The following is a 19,288-nucleotide window of genomic DNA, read 5'->3' as shown; positions in this document are numbered from 1 at the left end:
TACTATAAAATAAATTAAGAAAACTGCGTCTTTTCTGTATTAAAAATCCACCAACTCGAAAGTTTTGAAAAAAAAATAAAAAACTAAAATTGACATTTTTAATCATTTTCAAAATCCAACAAAAAATTGTGTAACAGGTGGTGTGTCCTTCCCGAGCCTTAATAACTCCTTGGCAACGCAATGATATACTTTTCACTAAATTGTTAAGAACATTTTACCTGATTTGCATTTAAAGTTGTGGTAATAAGTTTCTTAATTGCTGAAGAGTTTCAGGGCGTGACTCGTGTGCATATAATGCTCTTTGGAGTTGATCGCAAGCATGTTCAATCTAGTTAAGATCAGAAGACCTTGGATGTGATGGCAAATGAGGAATACCTTGATTTTCTCAACTACAGTGGTGACAAACCAGTGCGGAGTTGCATTATCATCAAGAAAAAAAAGTCTTGACCAACAGCGGCGTGACCAAATGTGAAATAATATTGTTGATGACTTCATCTCTATAAATAACACTAGTCATATTTCTGTTCAAAACTAATAGGTCTGTTCGACCATCAAAAGGAAGTCTACCCCACACAGGAGTACCTCCTCGAAATGGACGAATTTCCTGGACAGGTGACGATTTCTCGACACTAACCGATTGGTCCAAGCACGTAAGCGGCGACTATTAGTCCAGGGTAATGGTAGGGGAGCCCAAGCGGGGATTTTTGCAGTTACTCGAGCGCGTCAGATTAGCATATGGGAGAAACCTGGTACCCTGCAGATGTACCTCTACCATATATTGGCTCTTAACACAGGGGAGTTCGTTAAGGGGGGCCCGAAAAAAAAAATCTATCCTTAAAAAAACTCGAAATTGTCAGATTAAGATAAGGTAAGTTAAGTACATGCAAAAGAGTGTATATTTCAAAAATCTGACGATTTGAGCCGGGCCTAAGGAAATGGGTGAGTCCCAAAGTTTCACAAGAAAAAAGCGAATATTTCGTGAAATGAATGACAGATCGAAAAACTAAAAAATATGTGCCCAATATTTTTTAAAAATCTATCGAATGATACCAAACACGACTTCCCACGGAGAGGGGTGGGGGGTAAATTTAATATTTTAAATACGAATCCCGCGATATTTCGCGAAATGAACATCAGATCGGAAAACTGTAAAATACACTTATTCAATATTTTTGAAAAATCTATCGAATGGTACCAAACACGACCCCCCATGGTTGTGGGGTGGGGGGTTACTTTAAAATCTTAAATAGGAGCCCTCATTTTTTATTGCAGCTTTGGATTCCTTACGTAGAAATAAGTAACTTTTATTCGAAACATTTTTTCGAATTATGGATAGATGGCGTTATAATCGGAAAAAACGATTGTTGGAAATGGAAAATTAAATTAAAAAATGGCAAGAGCCCACTACATTGTCAAAATAACTGTCAAAGTTGATGTTGATATTTTGATCTGCTCCTGTAAAAGATAAAAGTTTTGGTGTTTTTTGGAAGATAAAGTAGTGGTTAATAATTAATTGAGTGTTTATAAACAAAAACATTTCAGTATATAGTGGTTTAAAACTTATTTCCCCCTAAATGGGGGATAAAAGTGAGTCAGGGACGTCTCTTGTGACGCGAGTGACTGCGGATAATGGTGATATTATTAGTAAAATGGAATTGAATATGCAAGATGATGGACAAAATGCGAGACCGAAGATTAAACAATTCAATTTGCTTTCAGATAAGTATAATCTTGATAATATTTGGGTTTACATTGAAAGGATTGGTGATGATCTTAATTTGGGAAAATTACATGCAATGACGATTGGGCACCTTATTTTTAAAAAATTAAAGTTAACGAATGTTCGAGAAATTAAAAGTATAGGTAGGAACCGTGTAAAAGTTTTGCTTACTTCTCGGTTAGAGGCAAATAACCTCGTCAATAACAGCTCACTTAAAGAACAAAATTTGAAAGCATATATTCCTAGTCATTTACTAGAAATAAAAGGTGTGGTGAAAGACGTTGACACTAGATATGATGTGAAATATCTCATGGATAACATCGAAACTCCTTCTAATGTTTTGAGTATATATAGGACTAAGCGTAGGGTACAAAAAGAAGATAAAATTGAATATGTGGACAAAAAAACTATAATTATAACTTTTGAAGGCAATATTTTACCGAATTATGTTGCCTTTAATAGAGTATATTTTTCTGTTGAACAGTTTTTTGGCCGAGTTGTTCAATGTTATAAGTGTTTAAAATTTGGGCATGTTTCAGGGCAATGCCGAAGTACACAGGAACTATGTATACAGTGCGGTGAAATTAAAAATAAAGACCATCATTGCGAAAAAAGTATGTTTTGTATACATTGCAAAAATAACGAACATGTGACAATATCAAAAAAATGTCCATTTTATGAAAAACAAAAGAAAATTAAGAATATTATGATAGAACAAAAAACTACTTTTGTGGAAGCTAGATTAATATGTGAAAACTCCTTTTCGGCACTCATCAGTCCCAACTCTTTCTCTTGTTTAAATAATAATGAAAAAGAATTTCCATCCCTACCAATTAATAATAATGATAAAAATCTTGGTCCGACTCGGCCAACTGTAGAAATTAATAGATCTCAATTTTTGACTCAATCAAACTCTAATATAAATAATTCAAATGAACACTCAGGAAAGAAAAGAAAAGCAAATTCACCTATTTTAGAATCAACATCTCATAAACCGATGTTCCCCTTCACTTTTGGACCGTCTCAACCTTTGCCAACTAATTCTTATACACCGAATAATAATATAGAAAATAAAACTGAACTAGCTAAATCTGTAGCAACATTTATAATAAACTTTTTAAAAAATATTCATACAGTAGAAGACATAAAAACCTTAGACAACAAAATAATTATTAAAGAAGTAGAACAGTTCATAATTAATTCATAATGTCAATACAACATAATTTAAAAATAAGTCAGTGGAATTCCAGATCTGCTATATCAAACAAAGGTAGTTTAATGCATTATTTAAATAATAAAAGTATAGACATCCTCCTAATTAGTGAAACATGGTTCAAAAAAGATATTAGTTATCATTTTAAAAATTATAATTTGGTTAGAAAAGACAGAAATGATGGCTTCGGTGGTGTAGCTATTCTCATCCACAATTCAATTACTTTTAGTGAAATAAATTTAAACTCTAATTTTAACACGGAAATAGAAGTTTGTGGTGTAACAATTAAATATAAAACAAAGGATCTGAATATTTTATCTATATATAGACCACCTAAAAGTAAAAGTTCAATAAATGATTGGACAAACATCTTCTCGCAAGTTAATAATTCAGCAATTATAGGAGGAGATTTTAATGCTCACCATACTATTTGGGGATCTAGTTACAATGACACAGTTGGAACACAGCTTATTAATACTGCAGATGATCTCAACCTTACCGTAATAAATAATGGCGAGCCTACTGTTCTTACCCGACCAGATCAAAATAGTTCAGCAATTGATGTAACTTTTGTTACTCCTGACATAGCTAATAAAATCCACTGGTACATACATTCTGACACACTAGGCTCTAATCATTTTATTATCAATATGGAAATATTAGATAGTACTACAACTGAAGAGTTTATACCCAGAAGTAAGTGGAACATTAGAAAAGCCAATTGGAATCTATACACAACCTCAGTTGAAAATTTTTTTAATAGTGTTTACGAAATGGACAGTACATCTGATAAATATTGCTTTCTAATAGATAGTATGAATCATGCTGCGCACATTTCAATCCCGCAATATAAAACTTTTAAAAATAAAATTCGTTGTTCCCCACCTTGGTGGAATACAGAATGTGATACAATTATTAAAGAAAGGCAAGAAGCACTGACAGAATATAAAAAAAATGCTAATTTTAATAATTATATAAAGTGTCAAGCTAGCATGGCTAAAACTAAGAAGAATCTAAAATTGATAGCTAAAAAGAGTTGGAAAGATTTTGTGTCTTCTCTAAACAAAAATACTCCAACTACAACGTTGTGGAAGCAAGCCAGAAAACTAAATAGAAAATCAATTCCAAATGCATACAATTTGGATAACACCTTAGAGGATGAAATCTTTGATAAAATTGCTCCGCCATCTGTTAAACCACCTAATACTCATAATTATATTCCAGAAAAGCAAAGCCATTTTTTACTAGAACCTTTTAATATTACAGAACTAGAATATGTTCTAAAAAATCGAAATAACACGAGTCCAGGATTTGATAATATTAAATATCCAATGATTCAACATCTCCCTAAAATTGCCAAACTTCTAATGTTAGATATTTTTAATTGTGTAATCAGCAATAAATCAGTTATTGATCAATTTCACGATGTAATTGTTTTACCAATATTAAAACCAGGTAAAAACTCAAATTTGGCTCAGTCATATAGACCGATTTCTCTTATGTCCTGTATGTTGAAAACTCTAGAACGAATGATAAAACACAGGTTGGAATGGTGGGTAGAAAAAAATAAACTTCTTCCAGATTTTCAGTTTGGTTATAAAAAAGGATATGGTACTTTAGACGCACTTTCTACACTAGTAACAGATATTCAAAACACATTTTCCAACAACACCTATTTACCTACTATATGCTTAGACATTGAAAGTGCATATGACAATGTCAGTCTTGACATTTTAAGGGAAAAATTGATAAAACATTTTCATATACCGCCTCAGTTGGCTGAAGCTCTTTATAATTTTTATTCCTGCAGAAAGATATATCTAAGAACTAATTATAATAAACTGATAGGCCCTAGATATAATAATTTAGGACTACCACAGGGATCAGTATTGAGTCCCCTTTTGTTTAATATGTATACTGCGGATTTGCATAAAGTCCCTACTGACATTTTTAAATTTCAAATAATACAATATGCTGATGATTTTCTCCTGTATTCACAGGCCAAAACTTATGATAACTCTGTTCAAACCTTAGGACGAATTCAATGTTGTGTTAATTTATGGTTCAATCAAAACGGATTCGAAATAGCTCAAAATAAATCTACTGTCTGTATTTTCACTCGACATAATATCCCAAAAATAGAGAATTTAAAACTTAATGGCTACGACTATGCATTTGCTTCTTCCATTAAGTATTTGGGAATGATTTTGGATCGTAAATTGACTTGGAAATTACATATTGACTTTATGATAAATCGATGTAATAAGGGTCTAAATTTTCTTAAATCAGTTTCAAGGATCTGGTGGGGAGCTGATGTTGAAACTTCTTTGCTTTTCTATCGATCATATATTAGATCTATAATTGATTATGGTAGTATTCTATATGGCTCAGCTTCTAAACATATTTTAAACAAAGTAGACGTTGTACAAAACTTAGGACTCCGTATCTGTTTGGGAGCTATGAAATCAACCCCAAATAAAGCTTTACATGTAGAAGCTTTAGAAATTCCACTCAATTATAGAAGGAAATATCTCAGCCAGAAATTTTTAATGAAAATTCGTTACCTAAATATCGGTCTTTACCAAAATATTAACAAGCTGAATGTAGCAGATTTAACTAATAAATACTGGAAGCTAAAGAACTCTCCTCCCCTTTGCGAGGCTTTTCGAGATCTGTTAAATTTTGACTGTGATTATAACATGATTGATAGTTTTGGACTCGAAGATTTTCATTCTTTTTTACATACAGTTAAATTAGTAAAACCAAGTTACCATGAAAACAGTAATATTAGCTCTAACATCTTAAGAACATTCTTAGATAATTGGCCAGATTCTATAAATATATATACAGATGCATCTAAGACGTTAGTTGGCACTGGATGTGCCTTTTTCATACCTGCTACTAAAACAGAAAAAATATTTAAGTTAGGCCATGATTTTTCTATCTTCAGTGCTGAAGCCATAGCAATTTATGAGGCCCTGCAATATTTTAAAGAATCAGAAGATATATCTGCAACAATTATTTCCGATTCACTCTCTGTTCTTCTTGCTATTCAAACTATAGATTTTCCCAATAACAATTCAAATATTTATATCCTACTAATTAAGAAAATCCTTTTTGAAATTCATAAAAATAAAAGAAGAGTGAACTTTTTATGGGTTAAGGCTCATATAGGACTAACGCATAATGAATATGTTGATAGGTTGGCTAAAAAAGCCATTGAATATGGTACTTCACATAATCGTAAGTTGTGCATATCTGACTTAGTTAACACTATTAAGCATCGAGTTAAAAATCAGTGGAGTCAATCATGGCGAGATCTTTGTAAACAATCCAAATCTCAGTATTCACTGATTCAACCTTCTGTTCCAAATATATATTGGTTTAAAAATTACGTAGTACCTCGAAGATATATAACAACATTAATTAGAATGAAGTTTGGACATGCATGTTTCCCTCTACATCTAGCAAGAATTAAAGTTTTTGATTCAAATCTTTGTACAGAATGTCAGAAGGTTGGTGACTTAAATCATACTTTCTTTGAGTGCGCAAAATATATTCCATGCACATATAATTTAATCCAAGATTTAATAAAATGTAATGTTTTTCCACCTTTCAATGTATCCTATCTATTGTCTCTGAACAGCAAGAATATATATGATTGTTTAATGAAATTTATCTGTGAAACTAAAATTAATCTCTAAACTTGTTAATCCTGATAATTTGGTATATTATGTACATATGAAAAAAGAAGAAGAAGAAGAAGAAGAAGATACATAATGGAAAATGTGGTGAGCAACTTGGACAGTCCATAGCGGCCAGCTTTTGAACTGAGTAGAGAGCTGTAGAAGAGTTTGCTATGGAACTCTAAGGACCTCATTGCCTTCCTTATGTATGAACAGAAAACAAAAAAAAAAAGTTGTGACTGGCTAAATGACACCCAAGTCAATGCCATAAAAAACAAAAAAAAAAAAAAAAAAAAAAAAAAAAAGAGCCCACTAAAATGGAAAACTTTACTTAACTTTTTTTGGTTTTAGGACCTACTCTTCACAACCCAATAGGTCCCCAAAGCGCTCGAGTGACTGCACATTTAGCATACTTTGCTCCCCTACCATAATAAGGATTTTCTCGGGACACTCAAAGATCCAGGTAGCTGAATACTTTTTTAGTTATTATAGACCTATAGGAAGAAAACCTACCTGTTTCCTATCTAGAGTTCGCGTCCGTTTTTTAATTATTAACAATTTAGTGCAAAAATCGCGATTTTTTCGATTTTTTGCACCCCATTCAAAATCTAAATAGTTGACATAAAATTACAAAATTTAATTTTTTAGAACATTGAGAAAGTTTCAAAATTTCGATTCTTTAAAGTTAAAAACTTAATCTCGGTACTCACCGGAGGGACCGCAGACGTTCGGAAACAATTAGCGTCTCTTTGCAAAGACAATGACGTCGACTTTGCAAAGTAACAAGACACTTACTCAACACACACACTACACATTACTCCCTTGACTTAGTGATAAGTTATACACTTACGTGGCTAAAGGTTCTAGTTCTAAACCAAAGCCAGAATCAGAGAAAAAAAAAACGCAAACTGCAAAATAAATGAAAATTGTTATTTGTTAATCACTTTTACTAAAACTGCCTTAGAACTTTAGTGTTTCACCCAAAGTTGAGTATTGGGGTACTTAACAAACCTTCAAAATTTGAGACCGATCCATTAATTAGTTTAAATTTATTCTATTTGTTTATCTCAGAGACCTTTATTTTGCAATAACATACGACAGAAAATAATGAATATAGGACAATTCTGAGTATGCCAAATGAAAGTAGAATCCTAATGCCAAATTTTTGAAATTTTGTAGTTTATAAACATTTAGAATAACTTTAAAAATATTATCCGTAGAAACAATATTTTTATATATCTGAAAAGCTAATATTTTAACACGAATTTTCAAATAAAAAAATTTAGCCTGAGTTCATTTGGGACAAAGTTAGCCATGTGTTTTTTTAATTCACAGCTAATTTGTTTCTAATAATTAAGGACTCTCATTGATGCCATTTTAGAGAATACGATTTGTAGTTTTTGTTAAAAAATTTACACAAACATTGTACCTTCACAGCACCCACTACGATTTTTCAAACATGTAGTTCAAACAGTTACTAAGGGGAACCTACAAATCCACCGAGTTAGAACACCTAAAAAGCAATTTTAAACTAATACAAATTTCTGTATCTCCGGATTATTTCAATGGATTTTGATCTTTCTTCTTTTAATTTGTATGTAATTTCTACGAACATTACAAATATGCAATTTGTTTATAACTTTATTATTTGATAAACAGTCTAATTTGTTTAAACAATTCTTGAAAAAATATATTTTAAAAAAATATATTTTCTTAATCATCATCATTAATGATCATAGAAAACGTTAAAGTACAATTAAATAAATAAATTATTTTTATTAGATAAATATTTATTGAAGATAATTTATTTATTGAAGTATACCTTAACTTTTTCTATGATTAATAATGATAGTATGATTAAAAACATGGATTTTTGGGAAAACATTATTTTTCAAAAATTGTTTAAACAAATTAGACTGTTTATTTACAAATTACAAACAAATTAAGTAATAAATGTCTAGACAAATTGCATATTTGTAATGTAAAGGAAAATTACATACAAATTAAAAAAAGAAATATCAAAATATATTCAGTAGATCCCGAGATATAGAAAATGATAAAAGTTTTAAGTTGCCTATTTTAGTTTTTGAACTAGTGCATTTGTCGTCTCCCAGCTCCCCCTTCACTTACCACGACTAGTCACCAATTAAACTGCATTTTTAAAAATTCGTGTAAAATACGAGCTTTTCGAATATGTAAAATGATTTTTTCTACGTACAATTTTTTTTGAAGTTATTCTAAACTACAAAATTTCAAAAATTTGGCATTAGAATTTTTGACTATATTAGATAATTTTTTTTCTTTTTTTAGTACATTTTGATAGCATCAGTTTTCTACATTCATTTGGCATACTAGTCCTGTCACCAGTGGGGGTACAACGGCCTCCTTAATTCAAATGGACTTACCCAAGTTTTTTTTATGTATTGTGACCCGTAAAACACGAATTTTTTGGGTAACAGTCGATCCGGATGTCGATAAGATTGTTATAAACAAAGAACTTGAAGAATCACATAACAGCCATTTTTCGCAAAACAAAACATTTTGTTGTATTTATTAAGTCATTCTAAGCAAAATATGTTTTTACATATTTTTTCGTAGGATGCATAGTTTTCGGCATAAACGCGGATGAACTTTCAAAAAATCGAAAAATTGCAATTTTTGAACCCGAATAACTTTTGATTAAAAAATAAAATAGCAATTCTGCTTACCGCATTTGAAAGCTCAAGTCAAATTCTACCGGTTTTAATTACTTTCATTGCTAAAAATTAATTTTTTTATTGTTCAACAAAGCTATAAACACGTAGTGATTGAATGATGTTTTCAATGCATTTCTCATTTGAGATCCAACGAGTAGGCGCGCATACAGCAATTTCTACGTAGATTACGTACATTAAAACGCATGCATTGGGCACGGGAAATACTATGTGTTTATGGCTTTGTTTAACAAATAAAAACTCAATTTTTAGCAATGTCAATAATGAAAACCGATCTAATTTGACTTGAACTTTCAAATGCAGTAAGCAGAATTGCTATTTTATTTTTAATCAAAAGTTATTCGGGTTCAAAAATTGCAATTTTTCGATTTTTTGAAAGTCCAACCGCGTTTATCTCGAAAACTATGCATCCTACGAAAAAACTTGTAAGATCATTTTTTGCCGAGAATCACCCAAAAAATACAAAAAATGTTTTTGTTTTGCGAAAAATCGCTGTTATGTAATTTCTCAAGTTCTTTGTTTATAAATATCTTATCTATTATGCACTCTCCTCCTATTAAACTAGAAAATGGTAACTGGGCCAGAAGTAGTGCACAAAAAGCAGAGCTATTTGCCATACATCTTGAAAATACATTCAAACCAAATGAATCTCAACGGGATGAAGAAAGATGGGAGGAACCTGTTCAATTAGAGGAAGAAAATCGGCTAACTACACCAAAAGAAGTGCTTGAAGAAATAAGGGAAAATATTAATCCGAAGAAAGCTCCGGGCTATGATCTAATTACGGGTGAGCTGTTAAAAAATCTTCCCCGAAGAGCTATCGTAAAATTAACAAACCTCTTTAACGGTGCATTCAGATTAAAATATGTACCAATGATATGGAAGATGGCGGAAGTCATTATGATTCCTAAACCAGGAAAACCAGCACATGAGGTTTCGTCATACAGACCGATATCTCTGCTTCCTGTAATATCGAAGCTGTTTGAGAAACTGCTCCTTAAGCAAATAAAACCAATTATTGAAGCAAGGAATTTGATACCGACACATCAATTCGGATTTAGAAATAAGCATTCAACAATTGACCAGGTGCACAGAATCACAAATATTATCGAAAGATCCCTAGAAGAAAAGAAAGTCTGTTTAACTGTATTCCTTGATGCTGCACAGGCTTTTGATAAAGTCTGGCATGAAGGTTTAACATACAAACTAAAATGTTTTTTACCTATACAGTACTCAAAACTTTTACAGTCATACATAAAAGAACGACATTTTAGAATTAAGCAAGAAGACTGTTTTTCAGACTTAAAAGAAATTAGAGCAGGTGTTCCACAGGCAGTGTGTTGGGTCCGGTCCTATACCTACTATACACGTGTGATATACCTGTACTGGAAAACAACACAGTTGCCACCTTTGCTGATGATACAGCTATTCAAGCAGTAGGGACGACAAGTGAAGAGGCGACCAACAAGGTCCAAATAGCAGTTAACCAAATCTATAAGTGGACACAAAAATGGAGAATCAGGCTAAATGAAGCTAAATCTGTCCATGTTAATTTCACCAACAAAAAAATACAATATATACCAGTTATAATCAACAATATCCAAGTACCATATGCAGATACTGCTAAGTATTTGGGTATAACATTAGATGCAAAACTACGCTGGAAGGTGCACGTTAAGAAAAAAAGGGAAGAACTAAATATAAGATATAAAAAAATGTATTGGATAATTGGAAGAAACTCCACACTGTCGATGCATAATAAGTTACTAATTTACAAACAAATATTGAGACTTGTATGGACTTATGGATGCCCACTATGGGGGTGTACTAGACCAAGTAATATAACAGTAATACAAAGATTCCAGAACAAAATACTAAGAAATATTGTAGATGCTCCTTGGTATGTTACAAACAGTGATATCCATAAGGACCTAGGAATGGAAACTGTGGATATAATCATCAAGAAGATGGCAGGAAGTCACGAGCAACGACTTCACATGCACGAGAATATTGAGGCAATCCAGCTCCTCGATACTACTGGGCAAGTTAGAAGACTGAAGAGGACAAAACCTTATGAACTAGTTTAAGTGATAGATGATAGTGAAAAGCAGAGCATAGTGCTTGTGCGTGTTAGTGTGTATGCTAGAATAGTGCACTATCTTGTTAGGTTAGATAAGAGACGCTATGGGGCAAGCTCTTAATTTTAAGGAACAGTAATAATTTAGGTTAGATTAAAATTGCTCATTGGTCAAGTATGACCAGATTGTAATTGTAATAATCATCATCGTAGTGATGATTATGGGAAAAAAAAAAAATAAAAATCTTATCGACATCCGGATCAACTGTTACCCAAAAAATTCGTGTTCTACGGGTCAAAATACATAAAAAAACTTGGGTAGGTCCATCTGAATTAAGGAGGCTGTTGTACCCCCCCCCCCCTGGCGACAGGACTATACGCAGAATTGCCCTATCTTAAATAGTTTCTGTCTTATGTTATTGCAAAATAAAGGTCTCTGGGAAAAACAAATAGAATAACTTTTAAACTAATTAATGGATCGGTCTCAAATTTTGAGGGTTTGTTAAGTATCCCAATACCAAAGTTTGGGTGAAAAATTAATGTTCTAAGGTAGTTTTTGTAAAAGTTATTAACAAATAATGATTTTCATTTATTTTGCAGTTTGCGTAGCAACAAATTCACTTTATAACTTTTAAAAATCGGCGTTTTAAAGGTTTTTTATTGTTCTAAAAAATTAAATCTTGTAATTTTATGTCAACTATTTAGTTTTTGAATGGGGTGCAAAAAATCGAAAAAATCGCGATTTTTGTACTAAATTGTTAATCATAAAAAAACGGACGCGAACTCTAGGCAGGAAACAGGTAGGTTTTCTTTCTATAGGTCTGCAATTACTGAAAAAGTAGTCAGCTACCTGGATCTTTGAGTGTCCCGAACATGGTCTATTTCTAGCTTATTACCCTGGAGTATATCGGAATGCCTTCCATAGAGAGTCTCGTCGGTAAGGAGTACAGATTTCCATTCTTCCTGCCAATTTCGATTTTCCAGATCCTTATCAGCTGGTCTTTGAAGTCTGTGTTCTGCTATGAGTGAAACTCTTCTTAAAATACGTCTTGATCTTAAATATACCTCAGAGTCTTCCACATAGAGTTGCTACTGAAATCGCAGTTCTCGTTGCATTAAAAACCTCATATTTAGGATTCTACAGGTATCGAGTGGCGTTCCTCGAGCTGATAGAGTAATTATTCAGTCAATTTTTATTCTACGAGCCAGTGCCGGTTTATCCACTGGGCGCTTGGGGCGGGCGCCCAGGGACCCGGGCCCCGAAGGGGCCCGTTCCTTTTAATTATAAAAAATAAAGTCGCTAAATAATTTACATATTCTCCAAAAAAATCTCATACGCAGATACGCCAATACACTGCAAACGCCTTTTTTCTATTGTTACATCTCTTCACGCCTATAGGTACACATACACAGTGCCGTAGCCTAGCCCCAGAGGGACCCCGTGTCAGTGTTTGTGGCGGGGCCCTTTTCCAAAAACTACAAAAAGTTGTCAGATTTCGTCATGTCATTGATTAAAAACAGGTAGTGGGTAAAAAGTGAGTAAGTTATTAATCAATGGCCATGTCTCGAATTGTATCCAAAATATTCGCACAAATGAAGTTTTTTTAGTTTTTAATAATTTCATTTTGAATTGTGGGGCTTAAATAATAATTTACCTTACTTTTCGGCTTTAAGATAAGTGCTTTTAAAATAAGAATAAAATAAGTCCTTTTAAAATAGTTAAACGAAAGACGATACCAATTTCTAATGCGTCAGGCGAGCGATCTTTTTCGGCTTTAAAAAGAATAAAAACCTATTTAAGGTCAAATTTTGGCCAAGAAAACTTGACGCATTATCACTATTGTATATAGACAATGAATAACTGTAGAAACTGAATTGTGATAATATTATATGGCAGTTTGCGAATGCCAAGTCAAGAAAAAAAGTTATCTAATTTTTGTCTTTATGTTTTTTTATAATGTTTTTTGCTTGTCATGTGTTGTTTTGTGGAACTTTCTGTTTTTTATTTATGATTTTAAATGTATTTTTTTGATTATTTTTACGTTTGCTATTTCTTGCTTGTTTAAAAAATTATTTTATGGATTTAACAATAAACCTTTACAGTTAATGCATGTGTTTTCTTGTTAAAAAACTGACATCGAATAGCAATGAAAGGGGGCCTCTAAACCTCCAGCGCCCAGGGCCCGAAGTTAGGTTAAACCGGCACTGCTACGAGCCCCCTAGTGGGAAAGCTTTGGGATAGTTCTGATGTTTTTCATTATATACATTTATGTATTTTGGGCTGCTGAATGCGAATATGAGCTTTACAGACAAAATTTCGTGACGAAACATTGAGTAAATCGCGAGAAAAGCGAAACATTTCTGCTTTTTCCCGCTTTTTTATTTAAATCTCGAAAACTATTAACTTTTAGTAAATAGTCTGTCAACAGAAATTAAAGTACTTAAAATTATCTACAAGTATCACTATTTACTTTTTTTTTAGACGAACCTTTCGGTCTAAAGTGTAAGTTAAAAATTGCCAATTTTTAACGGTCTTTGCAAAACCCACTTTTTACATTTCAAAACTTTATTTTTTATTAGAATGAGGTCATTTGATAAATTTTTCCTAGTTTTCTGCACAAATAATTAAAAATAAAGAAAGGTCAAAATTGTACAAATTCAGTATCACACAAGGTAGGAATAAAATAAAACTTAAAATAACGTGATTATTAATATTAATATTACAAATTAAAATTCAAAATGTTGTATAATATAAAATTATATGAGCCGTTGTCTTTTAGAAGGTCCTAGCTCTGGTTCTCCGGTGGCGATGGGTCCCGATATATTTTATATTCTGCTTGTTCTGGAAAATAAAAGAGATGGTGTCAGTTCTAAAGGAGAAATGACCGCATTGTGCTGAGGTTCTTCGATGGCATCATGTCCTGGCTCAGGGTCTGATTGCTCCATCGTCAGCGTCAGGGGTCGTTCTGAAAAATAAAAGAGGTAGTGAGATACTGACTAGTGATCATATATCAAGGAAAGGTTAATGATTACAAAATAACTTGTGAGATTCTACATACCTCTGTCTCTTTCTTTAGTCTCTTCTACGTCTATGTTAGAGCTATCTTCCCGGGACTCAACGTTGTGACACAGTCCTTCGCAAATTGGGGAACAATGGAGGCCCGCCTTCCTTCATCTACAGTTGCGTTGGCAGCCCTTTTTACATTTTCAAGAAATATACCATAGTAGTGAGTTTGGTGCAGAGTCCAAAGTGTTTGGCACTGGTACGAGACCACTAATAGTTTTTTCCAACCCCACTCACTTGGATCTTTTTGTTCAGACTAGTTTTTTTTTCTTCCATATAGAGCCATGAGAAACAGGTTTCCTGCTATGGTAACCTCATCCTGATGTGCATTAGGGTCTTTAAAACCTCAATGGTTGGTTGCAAATCTGTGTTCTTCTGCAGGACTTTAGGAAATTTCAGTTTAATCTGATTAAACAATGCAGAAGTAGTATCACAACCACTCATCGGATGTAGGAATAAGATGGTCCATTAGGATTTTTTCAGCAGCCAGATGAGGGTTGTAGAAGCTTTGCGATACCTTTCCTTTTCCTGGTTTCAAAAAAATACATTTTTGTGTTAGGACTACACAGGCCAAACAAAATGACCAGAAGGTCGATATCTTCCCCCATCAATGTCACATTTTTATTTGACGGTACCATCTCAAGGCTGTTGTGATAATTAGGATATCAGCATCAGTGCCGGATTAAGAATCTTGAGGCCCCTAGGCAACCAAAGCTATGAGGCCCCTTAAGAAAAAGTTACTTTTTTATGGTTTGAGATTTTTGGTATCTCTAATACTTTTTAAGTTATTTTGAAAAAAAGCATTTTTTTAAAGTTATTTTGAAAAAGTTCAAAGATTTTAATTTTTTAAAAGGTAATCCATCCAAGGTACTAAAGCGCTTTTTCGACAGGTAATACCTATAAGAACAAATTGTAACTATTTCCTGCGTAGGGTCTGGCGGCCATTTTTAGTTATAAAAAATTTAATGTCAAGAAACGGCCTTTTCTCTTTTTTTTTTTTAATCAATAGAAAATATGGTTTTTCTAATATAAACATCTTCGAGAGTATGGAAAAGGCTTTAAAATGGCGTATTACAAAATTTGATATGCTCATTTATTGTTAGTAAATTATTTTTTATAGTATTATAATATAATATAAAAATAAGCCACAATTATTTCCCATCTACATAGTTAATTATTGTTAATATAATTGCGAAAAAAGTCGAAATTGCATAAAAATTAGTGTACAGCTTTAAAATTTGTGTCAAATGAGGGTTCTTTGGTGCTTAATAGGTGATAAAAATTTTACAGGTGTCAAATGAAAGAGCATGAGCTAGACCTGAGCTAGAAAGTGGTTTAAAAGCAGTGAATAAAAAATGGATTTATTAGTAATAAATAATTATGCAAAAGTATCATCAATTTTTCCTTATAAAATTTTAAATAACTTTTTAAAAAAATCTATTTTTTTACTCTGTTTTAGATGCACAACTAATAAGTAATATTATTTATATACATATACTTGATAGAAAATTGTAATAAATACATATAATTTATTCTATAAAAAAATAAAGTTTATAAGGAAAGATTAATGATACTTTTGAATAATTATTTATTACTAATAAATGCATTTTTTATTTACTTTTTTTAAACCAAGTTGAAAATATAGCTCATGCTCTTTCATTTTGGATTGGTTCTATCATCATATTTTTCTGACATGTTATTGCAAAAAAATGCTCTCTGGGATAAACAATTTGAATAAAATTTAAACAATTGAATGAATCGCTTTGAAATTTTTGTAACATATTAAGCACCAAATAACCCTTATTTGACAATAATTTCAAAGTTGTACCGGGTGTCCCAATAAGAATGGCTCTCGGCCATATCTCAGGAACGGTTAATAGTAGAGCTTTGAAATAAAAAATTTTATAACAAAAGTTGCCTCAGGAAAAGCCTAGAAATTATTTTCATAATTGTGGGTCCACCGCTAGAGGGCGTAATTGAATATCAAAAATAAAAAAATCTAAATTTTACAAAATTTTCCTAATGAAGGGGCACTGGAAATCCGATAATTGCATTCTTCATCAAATTCTGCGCATATTTGATTTAACAAGTTTAACTCTACCTTTGCAAATAAGAGGTGGGGTGAGTGGGAACCTTGTTATGATAAAATGGCTGTAAGTCCGGTTCTGCTAAATCAAATTTTGAAAACTGGGTCTTGTTGAAGACAGATCTTTTTCTTAAATGTAAGCGTGATAATTTTGAACCATCCTAATAAGTAATAAGCCAGCTGGGAGGCGTTATTTAATTTTTTTCAGAAATCTAGTTTTCTTTGGAAAATATTAAATACAAGTATGCATTTTTAATCACACTTTATAAAATTAGATTAAATTAGCAATAGAATAGCGAAAACCGCATGTCGATACCTTTTGTCTATCTCAAGATATCTCGAGAAACGTGTAAATTTTATACATAACTATTACTATCACCGGTAAACTAAGTTAATGAAAAGTAGTGTGCTGTGGAAAAAAACAAAATAATATTTTCCAGATGTCAATGTATACAAATATAATTAATTAAAACAACAACATAAAGACTACATAAATACTATTAAAATTAAATATAACACAGAACAAAAAGAACTACTTAGTGACGACCTAAATATTCAAATAGTTTTGCCCATCATACACTACTCTAGAATACATTATCCAGAGAATAATACTAAACGCCATTCAAAGCATATCGAGAGCAGAAATTGAGACTGCTGTTCAATCTACTTTTGAAAGAGTAAATGTTTGCAACGAAAATGATGGGCAAAAATTTGAACGTTTATGTCATCACTAAATAGTTGTTTTTATTTCTTTGTAATAGGGCTTTTCAACGTTTCTCATTTGTTTCGAGCCTCTGTCATATGCCGTATAATCAGTGTATAATATTAATATACGAGATATGAACGAAGCTCGAAACAAATGAGAAGCGTTGAAAAGACCTAATATACGTTGAAAACTGGAAAATGTTTCTTTGTTGTTTCTATAGCACACTACTTTTAATGAATTATTTCGTTTACCGGTGACAGTAACAGTTATGTTTTTAAATTTACACGTTTTGTAAGATATCTCGAGATAGAAAAATTTTCCAAGGAACACCAGATTTCTGAAAAAAATTAAATAACGCCTTCTAGCTGGCATATTACTCAGTAAGTTGGTTCGAAATCATAACTTTTACATTGACGAAAAAGATCTGTCTGCAACAAGACCAAGTTTGCAAAATTTGATTAAGCAGAACCGGACTCACAGCCAGTTTTTCATAACAAGGTTCCCACTCACCCCCACCTCTTATTTCCAAAGGTAGACCTAAACTTGTCAAATCAAATATGCGTAGAATTTTATGAAGAATACGTCGATCGGATTTTCAGTGCCCCTTCATTAGGAAAATTTTGTAAAATTTAGATTTTTTAATTTTTGATATTCAATTACGCCCTCTAGCGGTGGTCCCACAATTATGAAAATAATTTCCAGGCTTTTCCTGAGGCAACTTTTGTCATAAAATTTTTTATTTCAAAGCTCTACTATAAACGGTTACTGAGATATGGCCGAGTGCCATTCTTATTGGGACACCCGGTACATTAATTTTTACAATAGTTATGCGAAATTTTTTTTGCAATTTTGCCCTTTTTCGCAATTATATTAACCTTTGTAATAATCCATTAGTATTATAATGGGATCTATCTCATTATTAAGATCTTCTAAAAATACTTAAATTAACTAAAGTATTCGTTAGATATTTATTTATAAAACAATAAATATCACTTAAATCACGCATATTTGTTATAATAATTGCAAAGTAGAACACCTTAGCTAAAGTCCACGTTTTGCTTAGATCAGCAAGGTCGATTATTCATTTTGACACACTAACGAGAATATATACAAACATATTTACAAAACGAAGTATTTGATAAATATGGGAACACGATCAGATTAGATTCATTAGTGGGTCACTAGAGTTAGTTAGGTTTGGGAGGTTGCTGCCGTTAGAGCAGAATAGTGTAATCACCTATCAACTGAATACATTTTATATGGTATTACTTCAATCAAATAAAGTAGTTATGAGCACATAGTGCCTTCCTGTTAATCAAACCCCGCTTACCACCATATGGCGACCCTGGATATACCACCATAGTATATCAAACTTTGAGTATCAATTGAGTGTATCAAACTTTGTAATAATTCATTTTAAAGCTTTTTCCATACCCTCGAAGATGTTTGTACTAAAAACCCATATGTCTCACTGTTTTCAATTGATTTTAAAAAAAGGAAAAATGCCGTTTTTTGACACTAAATTGTTTATAAATAAAAATTGCCGCCAGATCCTACGCAGGAAATAGTTACAATTTGCTCTTATAGGCATTAGTTGTCGAAAAAACGCTTCAGTGTTCTTGCTCTTGAAGTGTCATGGAAAAAACCTTAGGTATTACCCTGGACTATATACATTTTATTGAAAATAACTTACCTGGTTTGAATATTGTAGAGATCAAAACAAATGCTTAAATTCCAATATTATACCAAGCACAACAGATAAATACACTAAGTAAAAAATTAAGGTGTCTGGCGATCACTTAAATATGCCCTGGCACTGCTTTAAAATGAAGAGTTATTAGAATAAAATCTTAATCAATCTGATGTGCAAATTTATAAAATCAACTATTGCACCTAACTACACGACAACAATTATTCTCTTCCAAAGAACAAAGCCAAACTAAGAAAAGATGACTTCGATATAAATATTATATTGAAAGAACCATCGATGTATAAATAAAACCACCCAACGCCAATAATATT

At 32.1% G+C, this 19,288-nt stretch overlaps 1 protein-coding gene across 9 annotated transcripts in view; it reads left to right on the top strand.

Annotated features, from left to right (window-relative positions):
* LOC114343928 (uncharacterized) overlaps positions 1-19,288 on the top strand; it is a 215,803-nt gene that overhangs the window by 46,638 nt on the left and 149,877 nt on the right. The window lies entirely within an intron of this gene.

Source organism: Diabrotica virgifera, chromosome 2 (assembly GCF_917563875.1).
Source record: "Diabrotica virgifera virgifera chromosome 2, PGI_DIABVI_V3a".
NCBI classification, from domain to species: Eukaryota; Metazoa; Arthropoda; class Insecta; order Coleoptera; family Chrysomelidae; genus Diabrotica; species Diabrotica virgifera.
Note: the sequence above shows the minus strand (reverse complement) of the source record. Positions and strands in the feature narration are given on the sequence as shown.